The 21879-nt window shown below is 33.3% G+C and overlaps 1 protein-coding gene across 38 annotated transcripts in view; it reads right to left on the reverse strand.

Annotated features, from left to right (window-relative positions):
• mtd (TLD domain-containing protein mustard) overlaps positions 1 to 21879 on the reverse strand; it is a 380034-nt gene that overhangs the window by 227805 nt on the left and 130350 nt on the right. For 28 of the 38 annotated variants that reach the window (XM_085951069.1, XM_085951067.1, XM_085951042.1 and 25 more), the window contains exon 1: positions 10001 to 10200. The exons of 9 other annotated variants lie outside the window; for them this stretch is intronic. The gene's annotated coding sequence lies outside the window, so the exon portion shown is untranslated. Of the gene's footprint in view, positions 1 to 9933; positions 10201 to 21879 lie in introns of those variants that run through there. One more of the 38 variants, XM_085951037.1, reaches the window with a different exon arrangement.

Consider the following 21879-nt stretch of genomic DNA (forward strand, 5'->3'; position numbering starts at 1 on the left):
GTATGTTTTTATTTTAATTTTATTTATTATTATTTTATATATTCTCTTTTTCTATCTTGTGAGGGTTATATTTTGTTATAATGTAAATCTCATGTGTACGTCTTGAATTTAGATTTGTTATGTCCATAATGTTTTGTTTTCTTAAATAAATTAATTAAGTTAATGTTAATACTTTGATTTAAAATACAAAAGCCGACTGCCAAAAATTAAATGCAATTTAGAAAGCGATGTAAAAACTGCTAGTTAATTTCGTCACAATTAGATAGAACGCACATAGCTTAATTGGTAGAGCACACACACGAGCGACGGTACGAATCCCACTGGGCGTCGTATTTTACTCAAAAAAGTTTTTTTCTAGTGGTTATGTATATTTCGGACGATACCTTTGTTTAATTTTCCCTTAAAATCAAACACAAAAATCAATCCCGAGGTACAAAAAAGGCGACGCTAGATTTAACGCAATACGCCAGATGCATATTTTGCAAGATATATGCTATGATAATAATATAAGACCTGCCAAGAAAAAAACAATAAGCTGACAACGTTGATAGAATCTGAATATATTATGCACTAAGAGAAAAAGTAAAATATGAATAAAAATAAGTACTTATTGACGTGACATTAAAACTGAATACATAGAAATACCTATATGGTAAACAAAAGTATTTACTTTAAACGTGTAATACAACACTGGTTTTTGTTTATTTGTTGTAATGCAGTACAAAAAATTCCTTTAATTATTTATGTAAAACTAAATAATGCACAATTTAATGATGCACTGCTGTATGATGCTATAATAGTATGTGTTTACTTATAACAGCACGTCGTTTCAAATATTTCATACATCAACATAACAAACATGTCATAATACAGGGCAGTTCAACTTTTATGCGACTGCCGCCGATTTTTTGTATACATTCAAGGGGCCACAAGTGAAATTTATGTTTTGTCAAAAGTAAATCGGAAAGCGGAGGCGATGGTGTTAATAGGGTTGGATCGCGACCCAAAAAAAACTGCAACTGATAAAAAAAATGGTGCTCAAAGCTACTATATGGATTTTTTCAATTTATTTTTAGGACTCCAGGGCCTTTAACTATTCGGAGGCCCTGGGTGTTAATGATGTCTTCCTTCTTCATATCACCTCTAAGTGGGTGCATACGACTATCACGACGTTGTGGAGATATCATCTTAACAGGTTTGGTAACCATTCAGATTAGTTCACCCGATGTGCTTCTATAATAAATATTTAATAATTACAAGATAAAAAGAACTTTTTACATACCACGTTTTTAAATTTTTTGTTGAATCATATAAACTTGACAATTCTATGTAAAAAACTTTATATTGTAATTGATAGAAATACTGAATAAATATAGAATACTGAAATGTCATTTTGACATTTCTTATTGATTTCCATAGTAACGCACGTATATATTAATAATTTAGTTGCTAGGACCCCCTTAGCAACCAACAATAATAACTTTCCATACCAAACAGAATTAAGTGAAAATGAATTCAATTCTGCTTAAAAATGGCTAAAAGTTTTAAAATAATGCACTATCGTCGTGTTCTGATATATTCTAAAAGTTTCAAATGTCTAGCTAGTCGGGAAGTAAAAATCTTCAATCGTCCAATAAAAATCTTGGACAAACAAGAAAAAATATGTACTGGACACACAAGAAAAAATTAGTACTGGACAAATAAGAATACTAGCTAATAAAAACGTGGTAAAAAATATATATACTCATATTACCCAGTTTTTTTAAATTTAAATATTGTAACCCTTATTTTTTTAAGTCATGCTGTGACTCGTGCACGCTTTAAATTTGTAATTTGTCATGTTCACATGAAAAATAAATAAATTTAAAATCGGTCCCACGGTAGTGCAAGATTGCCCGTTTCTGAAGCAGCGAGTGCATGTTTGAATGCAAAGCCATTTAAAAAATGACATGTTTGATCCAGAGCAAGTACTTATTCAAAAGCAAAACAAATCCACATAAATTGATGTTTATTAAAATAACCACCAACCCTTAAACACACGCGGTAATTCTCCTTTTTATAAGTATAGTGACTTGAGTTCACAAGAATGTGTATAATATTTAACTAGCACCCTAACCATTAGATATTAAAGTGTATGTGTGTTGGAGCTGACTAAAATCTTAAATAATCACTCTTCTTGTAATTTAGGTAGAGTTAATTTTTAATTATATACTAATACTAATATAATAATATTGCACTACAGGTAGGGTTCAATTTTACGAAAGAATAAATGTTGTATGAGCGGATCCTGTCAAACCAAGATTATACGAGAAGAGTCGTTTATGAGAATCATTTTATATTATAATACTGTTTAAACCTAATACGTAAATGTTATCTATATTAATAATAAGTTGTATTGTATGATTAACAAAATACTTGAAATAATTCTGACGGTGCGCAAAAAAATGATTCGTGTTGCAGCCCGCATGCACAGGTGGTTGGGCAGCGCTGGCTCAGTGCAGCGCAGCCATGCTCGGTGGTCAAGTGGAATAAAACCGAATCAATTGGGTAACACTGCATTCTCACACGACGCGCAGTCTGACATTCCTGTGCATAATCCCCAATGCGAAATTAGTTTTATGACTAATGGGCGGGAAAATTTGTAACATTTAACATTCGATATTAAATTATGTACAAATCAGCTGTTGGGCACTACGAATCTTAAAACAGCGCCAAAAGGGGAAACTTATTCTTTTGATCTCGCGAAACCCAAAGATGTTGAGGAAACATTCTTCAATGAATGTGGGGCCTTAATTTTCAAAGTTAATTATTCTTTACACGAGTGAACAATTAAATACATTTTTAGATAACCTGGAGAGACTGGTGGTTTTGGGTAGCCACCATGGAAGGCGAAGCAGAGGAAGAGCGCTGGAGTGACCAAGTGAAGGAGCTGACTGGGAGCGGTCTTCACTCTGCCTTGAGAGAAGCAGAGGATCGAGAGGGGTGGAAAGTCTCTCAGCCATGAGGGAACGACCGAGAAGAGTGAACATAATAAATTACAAATTCAAAACGTTCACAACATGACATGATACCTACATATTAAGAAAAATAAGTATAACGAGGAAAACAGGTGATTTACCTAATATATTTGGCATCAAAAAGTGCAGGAAGTTATGTATCTTGGGAGAACGACTAGCCGACATGCTTTCGATTTATTACACAGTTATTAGATACATAAACTAACGATTGAATTAGCTGCAAGTCATTTATAATTGTAAATACATTTTTAGCAAGCTTCGCACACTTGTTTTTTCTGATTTTTTGACGGGGTTACACCGAGATAAAAAAAAAACACCTTACAATAACGTCACAAGCTAAAATATCTGTTATATTTAATTAACCTTCATTATTTAGATGCTGGAGAACGAAAATACTGTGTCTAAGAAGAAAACTTTTGATATAACTACATAACCATAATAATGTCAGTGGAAAATAGTACCTGACCCAGAGTAAAAAGAGAAATTATTAACAGTCTTTGCTCCACCACATTAGAAAAATCGGGTTTATCGAATAACTATGGACATGAGCTGGATAACCCAGGTGAACATCAAATGATTGAAAGGTCTTGCCCGTCGCAAAGACTGCGATCGGCAGGCCATATTGATATAATACCATACACCAAAGATTAAGACCACGTAGAAACCCTAGTGAAATCACAAATATTTAGATTGACTGTGTGGAGGAGGGGGCCGTGATACTGTGGATGAGTTTGGCAAGGAACCGGAAACAGTGGGAATTGCTAAAAAGCGCCAAGAAAAAAAAATATTTATATCATTAATTAATTCAAATAACATTGAAGTTATAAGCCCTCCACCAAAACCCGCCCCGTACCACCCTCGGTCTTAATCGAGAGTATCACGGGACCCTTCAATTGGTGATGTGAAGCATGTCAATTCCGCCCTGATAAGTAAAAATACAAGTGTTTTTTAACAGACACTGTGTATTTAGAGTTCCGCATACTATCTCGCCGAACTAAAAGCACTCTTTACAAGACACTTGTAAAGCCAGTGCTCACCTACGCATCGGAAGCCTGGACATTAACTCTGCGAAATGAATAAGCCCTGAAAATTTTCCGCCGTATATATGGACCGATCAGGGACGGTCCCAATTGGAGGAGAAGATATAATGCTGAGCTCTACGGGCTATACGAAGATTGCAGCGCAGTCCAATCAATTAAGATTGGGAGACTTCGATGGCTAGGTCATGTGCACCGTATGAATGACAATGGACCGGCAAAGAGAGTGATGTCCGGCAATCCAATAGGGCGTAGTAGAAGAGGCATGCCAAAGATACGCTGGTTGGATGGAGCTGCCAATGACTGCCGTGTTCTAGAGGTACCAAATTCGAAAGCGGCCACACTGGATAGGGGGTTGGATGGAGCTGCCAATGACTGCCGTGTTCTAGGGGTACCAAATTGGAAAGCAGCTACACTGGATAGGGACAGGTGGAGGGAGCTGTTGCAGGAGGCCAGGACCCACACCGGGTTGTCGCGCCCCTGATGATGATTATGATGATGTGTATTTAGAGATTATATCAAAACAATCCAATACTTTTACATAATATAAGAGAAAAGGTACCTAGTTTAAAATTTGGGTTCTCATTTCACTCACCAAGACACTGTCTTTCTATATAGCGGGGCAGAATAATTCAAAGAGCCGTTTTCTGTGTGTGCTGTGTGACATACTGTGTCCAGGTGAACCGAGGAAGCCATGTTAAAGACCAATGACGTGGCCAAGACATTAACCAGATGAGTTTAGCTGTAACATTGACGCGGAGACGAGAGAAGCAGAAGAATTAATAACGACCGCGAGCAACACAATCTCTCAAGTAAATACAGGGAAAGTTTTATATCCAAAGATAATAAATTCAGAGCGTCAAAGGCAATAAAACGTTTTTAACATTCTCTAATATTTATATTGCAACTCCATACATTTTAGTTTTAACGATTTCGCAATAGTAAGCATGTATTTCATCTACGACAAGTTAATAATATCATAATGCTGACCGCGCAAAAAATACAAGATCAAAAAAATGGTGTGCCACTTCTTGAAATAACAATGCAACATCGGCGGATTTCATGAAATATTTAATTTCAACTTTTTGCGATTTACGCATTCAATGTACTTAGGCAGGTAGATATAAGTACTTACCTACATTATTAATAATTTCTTGAAACTGACACGCACTCAATAAAAACGAATAATTAAATTTACAAATAGTTTTCCGTTGACCCTATAAATAGAAAAAAACTGTATGTTTTGCAATGACATTTAACCGATTTTCCTCCAGTCAAAACGCTACAATGGGGATGCTTATGTAGATGGTGGCGTATCGGACTTGAGCTAGGGTAGTTTTAAAATACTGATGGTAGAATAGAATAGAATCGAACGGACATGTTCTGTACAGTTGTGTGGCAACATGAAAACAGTGCCTCGTCACATATCGACACCAGCTGGCAGTACCTCCCTTTTGCACCTAAACAGTCCGATTTTCTTTTACTGTATTTTTACCGCATAATAACTCTGTAAATCTAAAGTCTGTGTCTCGATTCGATAACCGTTTCTTCATTAACGTAGCTTATATTCGATATTGTATACCTGCACATCGTCCATAATACCATCTACTTATAGGGAATTCATAATGTTCGGATACTGGGTATGCGGTGGATATGAATTTGAAAATAACGAAGGAGAAAAGAAAGCAGAACATGGAGTCTCATCTAGTCACGCTAGAGTGAATAAACGACGTTGGGCCTGGTTCGGCCAGATGCTTCACAATAGTCTCAACCCGTCCTGCATTTTCTTCACGGCAACCGGTAAGACTCAAGAAGGCTGACTGAATATTTTTGAGGTGCCGTATTTTGTCCATATCTCTACCAATCGAATTTCGGAGATTAAGTAGCATAATTTAAAACGCGACAACTTGTAGCATGCCTTTGGCTCAGTCGAAGGATGGTTTGTACATTTAGAAGAAAAAAAATGAAAGTAACAAGTATCAATCACTTTCGGTTCGGCGTTGTCGATTCATGAAAATGGTTTAAACCTCTGGAAAACTAGAAGTAATGTTTCTAAATATAAACATTTAAAATACTGTGCGTTTACTTATTATATTTACAATACGAGTAGCGCAACGTGGCAAGGAATGGTGCATTTTGGGCATAACGCGGAAAAACGAAAAAATAATTCAATGAATAAGAAATCAGACAAGGGTACGCGATGTGATATAGGTCACCAAGCAGAAGAAATGGCACTAAACGACTATAAAGATGCCCGAAAATCCGCTGGATAGAAGAACTCATAAATTTCGGTGGATGTACGTAACAGTGAATAACTAGGGACTGAGATGAGTGTAAGGAGCTAGAGGAGGCCTTCATCTAGTAGTGGATCGACCCCGGCTGATGATAATGATGAATACAAGAATTATAAATCTTTAAAAAAATCAGGAACCCACAATGAGGAAAACGCTAAAGGATAATATGTAATTTACCGAAAAACATCATCAACGGAGTGGACTTATAATAGAAACCAACATTATTATAGTCTATTAATACAAAAATAAATATTATAATAATTGTCATGGAATTCACACTTAATAACAATTTACGCCGCTAAGAATTTTAACCTTTTTAAATTGATTTTTTTTTATTTACGCAAACCTTGGTAAAAATCGAAAAATAGAATTCATAAATGTTATGAAAGTTTCGGTGCATAAGAAGATAAAATCACGAGACTCAGGCCATTAAAAAAATGTATAAAATCTGAATAGTGTTGTCGTGCGGGAGGGGGAAAAACTAGTTTTTGGAGAATCTACACATTATAATATACTTATTATATTATTAGAATTACAAGATATTTGAATTAAATTTCGATTTAAACATCACAATACTGGTATACAATGAAATAATGTACATACGTATCTGTTTATAATAATATGGCAACTAAGCGATGCAGACACATAAAAATGACATCGAGTTATAACTACTATTAAAATTATAATTAGTGAATAACATAAATAAAATAAAAATGAATAATCTTTGTATTAATAATACCCAATAATAAAAAGCAAGACAGTATTTTTCGAAATGACAATTAAATTTACATTTAAATCTTAGATATTAGTGCACTGTGTTCTTACCTCAGACTTTTGCGTCTTATGGCATGTATATATAAAATACAATGAAACCAATAAACTGTTTGGTATCATACATTTCTTGAAGCCAATAGCCAGCTTTATTTAATAATATTATTTAAAGTTAAACTGCGTCTCTCATATAAACTAAACCGCTCGCATCTTGCCAGATCTAGCATTTTTAGATATTGTGGCGTTTTTACTAGCGTTTTAAATGTGTTGAAAAACGCTAGATATTTGTTTTATTTTCATGCGCATCTAATTATTGGACATCGGATACCTAATGCAGGTAGGTCGGTACCAATTTTAGTGAGAAATAAAACACGATGAAACAATTTCATGCATTATTAATTAACGTTTTTGTATATTATTTCGAATCACCACGTACTTATATAAAATAATAATTAACAATTATTCAACTAAAAGGTATGTTCTTTAATTATTTATGTCTGACCTACAAGAAAGAAGCTCTCATCTTCAAACATAAAACGAAACTTGAACGCCGTTGACACAATATAAGTATTTTGTTGTCAATTTTGAAATATACTTCTGTTAAAATGTGTGGTTTTTACACGTACCTATCGACATTTTTTTTCGATTTTTGCACTTTTTTCGATACGCTAAAGCAAAGGTATTGACTTCGTTCTTGGTAGAATATGTAAATTTACTTGCAATTTTATATTCACAAAATCTAGCATTTTTTTCCAGCCAAATAGCTTGTTTTCGTACCCCGTCTGGGATGTTTTTGTCAACGACAGTTGGCAACACTGACTCGCACGATGCCTTTGCAATTCAACTTTGAAGGTGAGGGGCTGGATTCACGACCAACTTTGGGATTACCACCATTATTTTTCGTCTCAGGTAGACGAATCATCAAAGAAAGTGTATCTCTCTAATTATGTACATTCGATCATATCACCCGGTATATCTTTATTAGATCCTGTCACCATTTAAAAATGATATAGATTTTTTTAGTTAACTGTTGATTTGTAAAAAAAAAGATTTTTTGCATTACCAGCGTATTTAGTATTGACATCTGCAGGTAGGTTTTCAATGCATGTACACTGATTGATCATGTTACTTATTATTTACCTGTAATACTAAACCTCGACCAAATAACTCAAAATCAATTCGTGTAAAATGTAAATGAAACTCAGCCCGAGCAATACGGAAATTATGTAAAAGTACCTTCGAACGGAAAAATCTCGAATTCAAGAATATGTATTTGATTCTGGAGACTTTGCGATTGAGGACTGATTTCTCGAGAATTTTCCTGTGAATTTTCATCAAAATAATTTTTAATTCTTCCGTCCGGAATGATATGAATATGGTAAAAAAAAATCTTGAATTCTCGAGATATTAATCGAGAAATCTCGATCACAAACAACGTCTACCTAAGAAAATCACTTCTGAGAGTAAAGTGTTTAACCCGGGGAACACAAAAATAATGGGAAATGAGTTAATGAGTTATGGGTTAATTTAAAAAGGTTTAGTTCTCGACTGTGGAGAAATATGGAATAAACTTAAACATATTATGTTGAATAATATATCTTTTTCCAATAGTTACGCCAGCATCATAATATGCACTAAGGTTTGTCCCGTAAACGAAACGCGCATTCAATATTCGTAATATTTCAGAACACACATTATTTATTGTGTTTTGTGGACCAGCCGTGATTAAGTCGTAAACCAAAGGTGGTTTAAAAGTCTTGCTCTATTTATGGGACTGGCTTTCAAATTTATATCTCATTAATATTTTATGTGGCTTAACCAATGTGTTATTCCAGTACTGGGCGTATGAATGTGAAATATGAACCGTAAATTCAATAACACGTAAAGTAACAAAACGCGACATAGAGATATGCATGTTGGGTATAACGTAATAAACAAATGTGTAAGATAGCAAACCAAAGTGTTGTCGATGTAATACAATGCGCCATAGGCTCGAAGGCATAGGAAGATCGCAGGGCATATATTATTACGTGAACGTAAATTTAAGGTTTCTTGAGCAATGTTTTTTTTAATTAATAAATAATTATAATGAGTGAAACCATTTTTTATTTATTTAATTCATCGTGTAATGATTGAAGTTAGCATTCATTATTGAAGATACTATATTATAAACGTTTAGAACACCTCAAAAACATACTAATCAGGAGAAGATATTAGTACCGGAAGGAACAACCCAATACTTATAATTATTTAATTGACAACCCTTTTATTATTCGCAGTCACTTTGACAAAATATTTATATTATTTATATATTGAAAGATATTATAAAATGTAATAATTATTTCAAATTACGTTTCACCACTTTTTGTAATAATATTTCCCCCATTACACTGTCATCGGGGAACCTCCTTGTTGTATAATGTAGGTAGAGGCATCGAAAAAATGAGAGATGCTATCTTAATAATATTTACACATACAGTAAATTAGGTGCCTACTTGAAGACCCTTAAATTAAATTTTGCATTTTCATTAATTATTAAAAAAAAAATCAATATTCCAATATTTGTGATAAAAATACACTATCAAATTATTTCTACTCGATATTTTTTGAAAATAACGTAATATAAACTATGCATTGTGTAATAATAACATTTAAAAAAAATACAATATACAAACGTGGAATGACATAGTATTTTAATTAAATTGAAAGATTTTGTATAAATCAATAAAAAAAAAAAAACAAACACAGACACTTGAAATAAACATAATAAACAAACGAAACACTTTTGAGTTTTTAAAGTATTAAATACTTAACAATTTTAGACGGTTAAGTTTTATTTATATATCAGGTAAATTTCACTTGTGTAATTAGTAATTATTACCCTTTTCTCCCGTTGCAACACCGATTAATTTCGTTTGTAATACTTTTAAGTTAAAACTTAACTCGTTCGCGGAGTTATGCACCTACATCAACGCGAATCAAGAGCGAATACTTTTCACTATGATAACACGATTTGGTGCGAGTTGTTTATGGTAGGTACGATAAAACACGTAAGTCAAGAGCGACGGGCAGATTCGTACTAAAAAAGAGTTAAGTGTTTTCAGTTCTTGGCTCGGCGAATCGTGTTTCGGTCAGCGGCCGTTCGACTGCAAAAGCTGTACGACGATTGTATTTTATCGTGTACGGAAAATGAATTATCGTACCTTACTTAGTTGAAAATACGCTATTGTTTTTATAAGACACTGTCAATTTGATATCAGCTGAAGATAATGATCTATCTAATTCGATAGCTACACGCGCTAATACCACATACACAATATATTAATTAAAAAATATATAGTTTTATCATTATTAATCGATATTGAAATTTAAGATTATATAACGTACATACTTTTGAAAACACTTCTGAGAAAATATGTTATAACCAATAGAAAAAATCGTTTTGAATCGAACCTGCATCTCTCGGGTATCGCGCCCACGCACATTGACCACAATGTTAAAGGAGTCATACTCAATTACGAGAAATTTTAACTAATGTTTAATTTTTTATAATTTATTAAATTGTTGTTTAATTTAACAAAACGCAATTTTTTTTACCTACTTATCCCACTTTTAATCAATGACATCACTGAAATTCATTATTTATTCAGTTGAAAATGTCCCTCTGAAGCGTTCGAAACCGGTCCTAATTTATTGATTAAAAATGGAATAAGTACTACAAAAAAATGCGTTTTATTAAATTAAACAACAATACAATGCAGTTCGACCATGAATTGGCAGTTAACAAAATAAAAGAAAAGAAAAAAAAAAATATTATCTCAGTGTTTTCAAAATAATGTATGTTCAATAATTATTAGAATGTTAAATCTTAAATCTTGTGAATTATTCGTCAAATAAAAAAAATAGTTAATGAAAATTATACTATTAAACTTTGGTTGGTACTGCTATAATTACGGTGGCGAAGGTATGCTGTGGAAATCCGACATAATAATGCACACTAAACTTTGAAAGTCATACCTATTTGTATTCATTGATCTAAGAATACAACTTGCAGATCTAACTTAGGTTAGTTTTTAAAATTCGATTAAACCCTGCCAACCAAAATCAAACCAGATAGATAGAAGAATATTTTTTTTCTATTATGCTTTGCTTTAGGCATTGTTTAAGGCTATACCTCAGTTGAGGCATGGTCTAAAAAGATCGTGGCTAGGCGATGCGCGGATTGTGCAAATGACGCGTGCCGAACGAAATATAATTTGTCATATAAATCCAACATGCGTCCATTTAATGTTCTGTTTATTGTTCTATTAGTAACAATAATAATATATTCATTGACATGTTTTCTTTTTCAAGAAAATGGGTAACGTTTTTAAGTCACCTTTACACGATTTAAGAATTAATACCCCCGTCGCCATCACGAAACAAATTGACGTGTTCACAGCTCGACGTTCGCTCTCCGATTGCCAGCGAGTCCAAAATTTCGTCGCGCCTATAATTGAAAATTATTTTTCGTTTCACTGAAGTACCGTCTTAATCGAATTGAAAAAAATAAACAACAGCATATAAAATTTGTATACTTAGTTCAATGAAAACAAATAAATATGACTTAAGTGTGTACCTACTGTTTATGTCAAATCTCCAGTCTGCATCCACCCTCCGCCACTGTGCTACTGTGCTATGATATGCTATGTCCATGCCCAAGAGAGAGGGAAAGAGACACGGTCTATCTATAGCGGATGTGGTTTTCCATATATAATTTGTCACAATCTATCTATAACCGAACAAATGCTACATAGGTCTATTAAAACATTTTATATCCCGTATACAAAGTCACCAATTTAAAATCACACTTTATAATAAACGTATTGTGACGCCTGTGCTCACGTACGCCACAGAAACCTGGACATTAACTGTTTTAAATAAACGACATGGCAATCGGGGACGGCGACAATGTTAGGAGAAAGTAAAATGATAAGCTTGTCCGTCATTAAGATTAGATGCTGCGTTGGATAGGTCATGTGCATCTCATGAACAATGAACTAGAAAAATGAGTTATATCGAGTGACCAGTGAACTCAGAAATAATGGGAACTGAAATACCTAACGGGTAAGGCGATAGCAGATAACTGACTCGAGTAAGGAAGAATCCGGGTTAAACTTACACACGTATCAAGAATACGTTGTACGTCGAATACTGAAAACTGCTCTCGGTTTATGCATTTACGCTCATTTAATATTGATGTATTACAGACACTATTGCCCGTGCATAATGCGTGCTTCATTTTCGTAGGACACTCACACATTCAAAAACCCTGCATCAACATGCGGCGTATTGAATATAGCCTATCGGTATTATATTTATTATCTGTTCTGTGCGAGTGACCAATGATTGTCATATGCCCGGGGTACCGACAATAGGAAAAAAGATTAAATATCCTGGTCATAATGAACTCTTCGTTAGGTGACTCAATTCTTACACGGCCTAAGGAGGTCGTCAGATCGACAAAGTTAATACCTAGTCCCGGTGTGTAGCGAAAAGTCCAATTTATTTTATAATAAGTAACCTTTTCCCGTTAGAAGTAACTTTTTTGAGTTGTGACTTTCTTGCAGAATCCATTGAAAAGTTTATAATATACGTTAATTTATGATAAGAGAAAATATGGCAATATATTAATAAACTATTTTTATAATTCAACGAATGATTCACAAGATGTGATAACATTCTTTAAATATCGTATTATTATTATACTAACCACAAAAGCCTATTGTCAATATTAAATTAATTTATAAAATGTTTGAGAAGTATAAATAATATATACGTACTGGCCAATTTCGTCGTAATCAGGTAGAATGCAGGTGAATCAATTAGTAAATCACATAGGCCGGAATCCAATGTTTTCACGGATTTTTCTGAGGTGTTTTCAAATTATTTATGGTACCTAATACAAAAGTACCTAGGTAGGTACCTATATTGTTTTTACCAAAGAATTTGGACTATAAATAGAAGGTACATTATACGTTATTTCTGTTACATAACAATTGAAATTATTTAATAACGCGTGGAGCATAGTTAGGTTGGTAAACTCCACAAATATGAACATCGCTGTTGCCATTCCGATTTTCTTACACACGCAATATGGCGACCATTTGTATGTTCATTGCGATTACTTAGGTATTCGAGTGCAGTTATAAGCGGTTTCACACAAAATTTACACGATTTTTCAATTAAGTATATAATAATGCCGAAGTGTAGTTATTATTGGCTGCTTATCAACTCATCGTGACGAATTGTCTTTTTATAGGCCATAAAAATTAGCAAATAAATTTCAATGCAGTAGTGTAAAGTTCTCTGCATATGAACCTGCAATGGAAAGTGTCACTTGCAGTTAATTTCAATCTGGACAAGTGGTCCTTTTTTGGCTTAAATTTCATACATTTAGCCTCTGTTCCTATAGAAGGAGGTTTCCAATATTGTTGGGTTTTACTGAACTTAATGAGCTATTTTTTTAGATCAATAAATATTCAAACCATTCGAAAATCAAGCCCGGAAAAATTAAATGATTGGTAGACTATATGAATGAAAAAAGATTACTTTTAACCAAGGCCTGCACAAAAGCATATCATAAGTGCGAGTGAGAAAGCATTCCGCACGCTTATATCTCCGCAATATGCGTTAGAGTAAGATACAATTACTATGGCTGAATTAAATATTTTATGTACACGTCGCTGGTAAATATTGATTTTAATGACTAGTCATTTAAAAACTGCAAACACGTGTTGCTGAAATTTATTGTTTTATGTTAAATATAAAGTTAGTGGTAATTATTAAATTTAGTAGAAAATATGGTTAAACATGTTGTGTTGTGTACTGACAAGCAGCATGATAGTATAATGTTTCATAGTTAAGTTAATAATAATAAAATTGAAGTTCTACTGTGCGTTATACGCAAGAAACGTGGCTTCATTTTGCCGAATAATACCGACTTTCTTCATATTATTACTCTGAGGTTTGAGCTTACCATTCAATGAAGAACGACAAATACATGGTATTGTCGTTCTTAATATTATCGCAATTTTAGCCAAACAGAATCAATTAGACCGCGCTATGCATTTTATTGATCAATTAACGCTTTCGAAAAACCGGGATAATGTTTTGGGTTTTCTAAAAGATGTAAGTATGTCTATATTTAATCTGCTTCAAACTTGACACTTTTTCAACAATACATCACGTATTTGTAATTGACTACTTATGAATCGTGCAATACAATAGGCCCTAACAAACATTCAAAATTAATGTGTGTACGATAAATATATAATCGTACAAGGGCCAACCCTGCCTGGTATCGGCCACAACCAAAACCCCCACCGACGTACGGCCGTCTCCTTTCTCGTCTTATAACAGCTAGCAGTCAGTTTCTAGGGATGTCTAAGAGAAAAAGTGTCGGTATCTATCGAAAGAAATATAATCGGTATTTTCACGTGTCGAAATAATTTAACAGCGACAACTTTTTGTATGCATCCGTGAAACGTATTCTCTGTAAACGAGGCATAGGGCTGTGGGCACACGATTTTGGAAAATCAGAGCTTCATTATAATATCCGTGTTGATTAATGGAGTCGGAACATGGACGTTAAAGGAACGTGCCAGCCAAATGTCGATAGCCACCTTCAGTGGCGTCCCTAGACAAAATGCCGCCCCTACGCAGTGCCAAATCGCCTCCACATTTTTTTATACAGTACTTTTTATCATCCTTTCATGACTCCAATATCTAAGAATTGTATTGTATGGATACATTACTAACAAGATATAGGTACCTATACTGCTAAATCTAACTTAAATGCCATCTCTGCTTCAATAGACAATATTAGGCATGCTTACATACTGCAGTTTGCAATTTAGAAGAAATCTTTATTTAGCTATGTATTTTTTTCGACTTATACGAGGTATAAATGAGAACTCTGCCATTCTGGGCAGTGTTGACCTGTGTGTCCCTGATAACTATCTTAGAAATAGAGAACATCAGTTGTTTATTCTCCCAAGGTGCAGAACCAACCTGCCACTGGTAATGCCAATTGGGAGGGCGATAACTATGTTCAACGAAATTGCTTCGGGTGTTGATATATTCCACCTACGTGAGGATGAGTATAGGTGGACGTTATTTTATAAATTTTTAAAATAGGGTCTGCTTAACTTATCCGGTGTATTTCCATGTACCTATATAATTAATATTTTGTATGTACATATTTGTTTAATAACATATGATCTATCTCTTTTTTATGTCATGTTGTGAACGTCTTAAACTTATAATTTGTAATGTCCACAATATGTAAAAATAAATAAATTGAATTGAAAAATAAATTGAAATTGAAAAATGAATTGCGGGTCTACGGTTTCAGATAAGTACATTTAAAAATACACCTGACAACTTCCATAACTCGCGAGTGACTGTGAAGAACGTGATGACCAAGGACAACGGAAGTAAACTAGACATCGCGAACCCGGCAAAAAAATAAAGTCCTGTTGAAAATTGTATACTTAGTACTTATCTAATTAATAGATATATTTTGTTTCCAATCAGTGAGCTGATTTTTTTAATGGAAAGATATTTCCGTTATTACTAAGTTTAGGTAGCTTTTTATATATACCTAATGATTCTTCTCGATTTGCCGCCCTTTGAGTAACGCCGCCCCCAAGCGACGCTCAATCTGCCTACCCCCACGGGACGTCACTGGCCACCTTTACAGAACACAAGAAGTATCCCATATTCCGAACTGAAAATTTACAGGAACTCTAACAATATTAGTAGGGACGATGGTTTACGTTTAAAAGATGTAATGGCTGCAGACACTTTTAGTTAACACCGATATCTTAGGTCGTCGGATCTGATAGTCCTGATACACTACATTGCTTTGCTAAGTAAAAAACGGCATTTTTTAAAATTATTTTAGTGAATTGGGTTGAAATACTATAGGGTCTAAGTGCCAAAAAAATCTATAACAAGTTACAAAATTAAGGTTATATATTTATTGAATGGTGTCAACGGTCAATTCCTGATAAAAAAGACACTGTACTAATTAAAATAAAACACAAATGTAGTACTTATTTTACATAGATTATGTCAAGCCTAATGATATTCTGAAGGATCTAAGTTCTTAACTCTATCATTTTTGTCACGAAATACATTGAAATATATCCGGGGTATATGTGCTTCTTACACACCTCTTTACATAGAACGTTTCAATATTGTCCATATTTAAATATTTTATTCTTCCTTAGTTTATTGTATCTTTAGTATTGTGTAAACTAAAAAATAAAAATATAAGTTTTCATATATGTATAATTTTATTCTTTTTTTGATATATCTCAGTTTCACATTTTTGGCACTTAGAACCTATAGACTTTCAACCCTTCAATTGAGAACCCAAGTTTTAAACTACCCTTTCTCTCATATTATTTAAAATTATTGGATTGTTTCGACATAATCTCTACAGACATAGACAGTGTATGTTTAGATATTATATCAAAACAATCCAATAATTTTACATAATATAAGAGGTAGTTTAAAACTTAATTCACTAAAATAAAAGACATTGTCTTTTTACATAGCAGAGCAGTGCACTATATAAAAGTATCGAATCAAAATAAAAGTATCGAATATCGAAGAATTGGTAAAAGAGTATCGATTATTATTTGACATCCCTAGCAAACTCCCAGTAACCATCGAGTAGAAGTTATAGTTTGTAGCGGCAGGTACGTAGTTAGTCAATGAACGAGCCGATAACTAGTTTCGCAATAGTCCGGCGTCCGGTTCCGGTAAAAGTAATTACGTTACCAGATCTAACGACTGAATGATCGAGGCGCGGGCTGGAGCCGTTTCGGGTGGAGAATGACAATACATTAACTTCACGATATAAAATAAAACATATATATAGGGATTTTGGCGAAGGAGGAAATATCGATGTCGTATTTAAATTAATAAATTGTCAGCTATTTAATTGAAAGTTATAAAAAAAAAAAAAACAAAATTGTTGTTTATTAAACAATATCACTTAGGTACCTACTATAAAGTGAGTATTAAATAATTACAAGATAAAAAGAACTTTTTATATAAGACGTTTTTAAATTTTTTGTTGAATCATATTATATAAACTTGACAATTCTATGTATTAATAAATACTTTTTTTTGTACTTGATAGAAATACGGAATAAATATAGAATACTGAAATGTCATTTCGACATTTCATATCGACTGTGTTTAGGAAAAAGGGCGTAACCCTCGAGTTTTCGAAAAGTGCTTTATTAGATATTAACAATGTATACAACTAAATACACGTTCTATAAAAAGGAAGAAAGCCGCAAATGCCGAATTATTATCCAAATTCAGGTTTTAATTGAGATTAACTAATTTTTAATTTATGGAAAAAAGCATTTATCCTAAATTTTAATGATTTTTCTGTAATTACCTCTTTAAATTAAATTAAACTAAAAATTCTCAAAAAACGTTTTTTGCCTCTCCTGTAAAATTTGTTCAGCGAGGGTTACGTCCTTTTTCCTAAACACGGTCGATATTGATTTCCATAGTGACGCACGTATATATTAATAATTTAATTGCTAGGACCCCCTTAGCAACCAAGAATAATAACTTTCCATACAAAACAGAATTAACTAAAAATGAATTAAATTCTGCTTAAAAATGGCTAAAAATATTAAAAGAATGCATTGTCGTCGTGTTCTGATATATTCTAAAAGTTTCAAATGTCTAGCTAGTCGGGAAGTTAGTTAAAAATCTTTAATCGTCCAATACAAATCTTGGACAAACAAGAAAAAAAATGTACTGGACACACAAGAGAAAATTAGTACTGGACAAACAAGAATATGAGCTAATAAAAACGTGGGAAAAACATACGACGATATCTTTTATTTCGACGCAAAATAATATAATATGTATCTTTCAAATGATTCATATTTACTTCTATTCGTTAGCATTAGACGAATTTAGGGACGCTGGGAAATATCTGGTGATTTGAAGGTAAACCGAACTGCTAGGTCCAAGAACAAAGAAGGGCGTGATGATTGCGACCGTTGCGTGGCGCTCGTGTCGGTTTGGCTTTGACAGTAGTTTTCGGGATGACCTCGTAGGATCCATTATTCCCCAACTCTTCACCATAATAGCATACTCATTCCCATATCTGACTTAAATGATTATTGAAAACACGTAATAAAAAAAACCATATAAACCAACACATTTGACATTTTTTTTAAATTAAATCAGTGTAATGACATTACTAATTTGAAATACAACAGATAACGTAGTTATTAGAAATAATTCGCATAAAGACACTAAAGAGGGTGGTAGCTTGCTTATTCAAGTAAAAAGACGTAGGTTAGAATCACACTCAGTTCAAGTTGTTTTCTAGGATTTTTGTTACTGGTTTCTGGGGTTTTGTGTAATTTGAATTTTAAAAAAATGCTACATTATTACATTATTGCGTACGTAATAAATAAAAATAATTTAATCAAAGGTTTAAATTCGGGAAATAACAACCGAATTGTTAAAGTGTTATGTCATATTAAAAAAAAAATCTATTCCGAATATTTTAATCAGAGCCCAAAAACACCTGTGTAAAGGTAAAAATATTATTTGACGACTTGTTTGCTACGTTACCTTATATAAGTAAACGGCGGTAGTTGGTAGCTATTATAAGTTATAACATTTCTCATAAAGCAAACAATGATTTAACCTGTTATCTTTCAATGAAAAACAGAAGTTTTTCGCACATTCAGATTATTTTATTGCCCACTAAAATAAACTTCTGAACAGATAAGCAAAAGTATGCTACGAATGATACGATGAAGACACTCGTATTTACACTCCCAAAGGCGTCTCAAAGCAGTTAATTTACTATAGAAACATTGAAAATAAAAAAATTACATAAGCCTAGTATATAGTCATGGCTAGGGATTCCAATCCCGGGATCCCGAACTATTTTCGATAACTATGAATCCCGGGAGTGGTAAACATAATGCCGAAACTTTCGGGATTGATTTTTTTTATCAATTGTTATGGAAAATAAAATAAAAACGAAAATATAACAGAAAAAATACTTTTAATAACATATAACTACATTAGAAATAAACTGAGTTTGAATGAAATTTGATTTATTACCCATGTGTTACAAATTCATTTTATTTTTTCACATACATTAATAAAAATAAGAAAGATTGGAAAAAAACAATGTTTCGCACTTTCGTGATAATATGAATTTGAGAAATAGAATAAATAAATCAAGAAACATTTAGTTAGACGTTTCTACCAGAAAATGCTATTCTAGAGACCGACTGATCACAGGGGGAATCACCGGATAATAAATAACCATTTTTTGCTGCCTTACTCAATCGTAACAACATCAGAAAAAACTAAAAAAATTAACACTTCATGCTAGCTTGTATTTATTGTCAACACAATATGTTATTTTAATTTTAATTGAACTTGTATTTGTATTTGTTTCATAAATAAATATAACTGTTTTACTCTCACATTATTATTTATATTACAATATTATTTACTCCATTACACCTATGTAATTCCAAGATTGAAAATTCACAATATTAACAATAAATGTTTTAAATAGTATAAATTATTTTATTTATTAATTTTTGACGGATTTTATCAACGTTTTTTGTATACATAAAAAATTATATTAACTATCGAAAAAATGACAATCCCGGGATCAAAAATTTGGCTCGGAATTGGATGGCTAGTCATGGCCCATGGGGCATATGCAATAATTAAGTCCGTGGGTAGGGAACACATAATTAATGGGAAATGAAATACCTTAAGAGTGTGGAGTAACAGGCAAACGATATCGAGTGTGGAAGAATATGGAATAAACTTAAAACACGTGTCAAGAATCCATCATTCTAAGCATTGTTATTCATTCTTTCTGACAAATGCTCTCGGTTTATGCACTGACGCTCAATCAATATTAGTGTATTTGAAGGTTGCAACACACACTACTGCACGTCTATAATGTGTGTTTCATTTTCGTAAGACACTCACACATTCAAAACCCTGCTTCAAAATGTAGTGTATTGAGGTATAGCCTATTTATTAATATGTTCTATGTCCGTGGGATTTTGAAAGGTGAAATTGAATGGCAGTCTGAAATCATGGCAGGTGGTCTGTGTGATGTCTTGAATCCAAGATGGCGACTGCTCCAAACATTGATAAAAAAATCAATCACAACCTCCAAGACTCATAACATAAAAAAATGTACGTGTGCAGTTCGCCGTATCATTGTTCACCGTGAGCTGCTGCGTCGGAAACGGATTGCCGTATAGTACTGAGATCAAATTCACGTCTAAATAAAACACTTAAAAATATGTAAGACGGAAGAAAATAGATAGGTAAGTAAAGTAGAAATAACTAAATAATCGTGGGTTTGCTGCCAAAAGTTGGTAAGTCGATAATTTAGGTATTAAGAGTTAACAACGGATTATGTGTCTATAAATAAATATGTATGCTAGTACAAAAATTCAAAGTCATCCGATATATAGAACATGCACAAAAAGCACAAAGAAATTAGCATCGTGCCTGATTTTAGAGGGTATGTCGAACTTCAAATTTCAATTACTCCATAACATGATTTCGAGACTTACCAAATTTTGGCAGTAACCCCCCCCCCGATGTTAAAACTAGAAATTCTGCACATTCTAGTCCTAGTGCACATCATTCATAACCAAGGTATTGGAAAATAATTCTTCTGTGAACACTCTCGGCAAATTTTTGAATGGTGCATGCCGTTTGTTTTACTGCGCTGTAGGTACGCTCTAATACATGGGTGGCCAACCTTTTCAACAGCCGGGCCAGATTCTAAAAATAAGATTTCTTACCGGGCCGCACAACCGATTTTTTTTATTATACAAAACAAAAAAGAAATAAGTATATATTATATTAATAAAATAAAACAAAAATGAGAAACAAACATATTTATTAGATTAGACATTTTTTTAATAATAAAAAGTAAAGAAATTATATAAAAATAATAAATTTTTGTGAGAAGTTTGATTTTGTGTGGCAGAACTAAGTGAATCAATATCGATATCGAGTGAGGTTGTTCTTACACGCAAACATTTTTCCCAATGCACATCAGTGATTCGTGTTCTACCTATGGTTCATCCGACTAAAAAGCTGTTCACACGTGTAAGTGTTTCCAAATACCAAAGTCATCATTAGAGCATGTTTGTAAAATGCAGGATATTTCTCCTTGTCCAAATATGTTTTGTAAAACTTTTCCAAACCAACCTGATTTGTATTTTACCATTTGTAAATTTCCCGGTAATAAATTCACGTATACGGAGAATGGCGTTGCAAATGCAGTAAAAAGCACACGGTGCTTTTTAAAATCTTGAGCCAATATCGAATCTCAATTTGTGAAATTAGCATATCTAGCGGCAGTATTTGATATTATTTTTATTTTCTCACTACTCCACGGGCCGCGGTTTGGCCACGCATGCAGTCTAATAGTATGGAAACATGGCGTTTGTTGGAGAGAAAGCATGTGACCTTCAACCTGACCGAGTATCACTGGTGTTTCTAAGCTTTTGAGCTCTTAGTATACTACGTGTCCCCACACTGCATTCAAACAGTATTTTGTAAATATATATTATGAGTATTGGGTTATCGTTATACCACCAGCAGGCTGCATTTGCCGTACCAAAGGGCCGAATTGGAGGAGGCTCCGGGAAAAAAAGTACAGCT

Source organism: Rhyacophila brunnea, unplaced genomic scaffold (assembly GCF_057557595.1).
Source record: "Rhyacophila brunnea isolate RB1 unplaced genomic scaffold, BYU_Rbru_1.0 scaffold_24, whole genome shotgun sequence".
Taxonomy (NCBI): Eukaryota; Metazoa; Arthropoda; class Insecta; order Trichoptera; family Rhyacophilidae; genus Rhyacophila; species Rhyacophila brunnea.